Source organism: Colobus angolensis, unplaced genomic scaffold (assembly GCF_000951035.1).
Source record: "Colobus angolensis palliatus isolate OR3802 unplaced genomic scaffold, Cang.pa_1.0 Scaffold516, whole genome shotgun sequence".
Classification (NCBI taxonomy): domain Eukaryota; kingdom Metazoa; phylum Chordata; class Mammalia; order Primates; family Cercopithecidae; genus Colobus; species Colobus angolensis.
Window position 1 is genome coordinate 238,684 of NW_012118666.1, and position 2,889 is coordinate 241,572.

A 2,889-nucleotide genomic window follows, 5' to 3' on the forward strand; every position below is an offset into this window, starting at 1 on the left:
AGGGGTCGCCAGGTGGGCCGGGCCCAGGGCGGGGGACGGAACGGTGGGACAGAAGGCTGGGGACCCCTACACCCTGCGAGGCGCCTGGAACGCCGCGCCTAGATGCTTGCACTTGGTGCAAGGAAAGCAAAACAGATTTTAAATCAAGAGTCACAGAATCGGGGGTTGGGGATGGGTTACAGGACGTGAGGGTTGAAGGCTAGGTGACAGCCGCAAGGACTCTTCAGATCATCTTGACTTCATAGGCAGTTTCTGCTTGGAGGTGGTGGCCAGTTTAGGAGGTCACCCCTGCCCCCATCCTGGAGTGGAAAAAGTGGGCCTGGCCCAAGGCAGGGGCTGAGGGTGGAGTGGAGGCGCCTGGTGGCACTGGGAGCCACTAGGAGGTGGGAGGGAGGAGGGTGAGGCTGGCAGCTGACTGGGTGGGGGGTTTGCCGGAGAGAGGGGTGGCTGTGCCAGGCACGTGGTTTCCAGCGTCTTTCCAGGAGGAAGCATGGTCTGGAAGGCTGGGATGGGGCCTTCCTCCCAGCTCTGGGCATGGATGGGACTGACTCCGAGGGCTGACAGAAGCCTTGGACTAAAGTTTTGGCCATTTCCTCAGCTGACTCAGAACTCAGCCCCGGCCAGGCGCGGTGGCTCAAGCCTGTAATCCCAGCACTTTGGGAGGCCGAGACGGGCGGATCATGAGGTCAGGAGATCGAGACCGTCCTGGCTAACATGGTGAAACCCCGTCTCTACTAAAAAATACAAAAAACTAGCCGGGCGACTTGGCGGGCGCCTGTAGTCCCAGCTACTCCGGAGGCTGAGGCAGGAGAATGGCGTAAACCCAGGAGGCGGAGCTTGCAGTGAGCTGAGATCTGGCCACTGCACTCCAGCCTGGGCGGCAGAGTGAGACTCCGTCTCAAAAAAAAAAAAAAAAAAAAAGAACTCAGCCCCTCCAAGCCACAGGCCTCATTCTGGGCCCTGGGTGGGTGGTTAGAGCCAGATCCTGGGAGATCACCCTGACCCCTGACTCTCCAGAACCCCTCATCCATCTAATTGGCTCATCCACCTGGTCCAAACCACTGCCATCTCTCTCTCTCTTTTTTTTTGAGACAGAGTCTCGCCTTTATGGCCCAGGCTGGAGTGCAGTGGTGCAATCTCAGCTCATTGCCAACCTCTGCCTCTTGGGTTCAAGAGATTCTCCTGCCTCAGCCTCCAGAGTAGTTGGGATTACAGCTGTCCATCACCACGCCCAGCTAATTTTTGTATTTCTAGTAAAGACGGGGTTTCGCCATATTGGCCAGGCTGGTCTCGAACTCCTGACCTCAGGTGATCCACTCACCTCAGCCTCCCAAAGTGCTGGGATCACAGGCATGAGCCACTGTGCCTGGCGCCCACTGCTATCTTCTGTTGGAGCCTCCCAGGTGGTCTTCCAATGTATTCTTCCCTTCCTTCTCCTATGTCTCTCAGCGGGCAGGGGCACCCTTCCAAAATGCAGACCTAGGCCTGGCTCTCCCCCAGGTACTTCCTGTTGTGGGTCTCATTTGCCCTCTGGAAATTGCCTTGGCCCGGCTTATGAGGCCTTCCACGTGGGTCAGTGAGAAAAAGGAGGCAGCTCTGTCCCAGAGAGCATGGCTGGGCAGACGTAACCCGGGCTGGATATCCACCTCTGCCCACCACTTCAGCCCGGCACCATGTGTAGGAGACACCTGCTGAGCGTCCTTGGGAACCCTGACCGAGTCCGCACCTGCCCTGACATGTCACCTCCAGCCACCCTGCGTCTACTCTGGCGACACCTTCTTATTCCTGGAATGCACCCAGTCCCTGTCCAGCTCCGTTTTTGCCCACATGGCTCTCCTCTTACACACCCACCTGCCTCAGCCCTTCCCTCTTTGTGCCCCCAAAGCCTCACTTGCTTTTCAAGCCTCAGGTTCAAGGACTCTTCCTACTTTCTGCACTAGGTGAGGTACCCTGCTTTGTTTTTTCAGAGGCAGGGTCTTGCTCTGTGGCTCATGCTCAAGAGCAGTGGTGCAGTCACGGATCACTGCAGCGTCAAACTCCTGGTCTCAAACAGTCTTCCTGCCTCAGCCTCCAGAGTAGCTGGGACCACAGGCACACACCACCATACCCAGCTAATTAAAAATTTTTAGAGAAAGGGTTCCACTATGTTGCCTAGGCTGGTCTCGAACTCCTGGCCTCAAGCGATCCTCCCACCTTGGCCTCCCAAAGCACTGGGATTGCAAGCCTGAGCCACCGCAAGAGCCTTACTCTGTTTTGTGCTCCCTGGCAGCCACTTCCCCAGTCAGGACACTTAGCTGCTTGGCCTCCCAGCCAGAAGGACAGGGCTCAGTAAATATGTGTTGAATCAATGAGCAGGGACTGGGTGCCAAGTCTTGAATGCCTGCCACGCTCTTGTGACTTGTCTTTCTGCCTTTAGTCTTGTCACTTCCTTCAACTTCCCAACTGCCCCTCAAGTGGTCTTTCTGAGACATAGCTAGGATCCGTCACTCTACCTGTCAGTTTTCCAAAGCTCTATCCAAAATCATCCCAGGCTGGGCATTGGTGGCTTGCACCTCTAATCCCAGCACTCTGGGAGGCTGGGGCAGGAGGATGGCTTGAGCCCAGGAGTTTGAAACCAGCATGGGCAACATAGCAAGACCTCTTATCTACAAAAAAAATAAAAAAATTGGCTGGGTGTGGTGGCTCACACCTGTAGCCCCAGCTCCCTGGAGGCTGAGGCAGGAGGATTGCTTGAGCCCAGGAGTTTGAGGCTGCAGGAAGATGTGATCGTGCCACTGCATTCCAGCCTGGGGACACAGAAAGACCTTGCACCTGAAAAAAGAAAACTTTGTCCTGACCCCACCGCCCCCCACCTTTTTTTTGAGATGGAGTTTCATTCTTTTTTTTTTT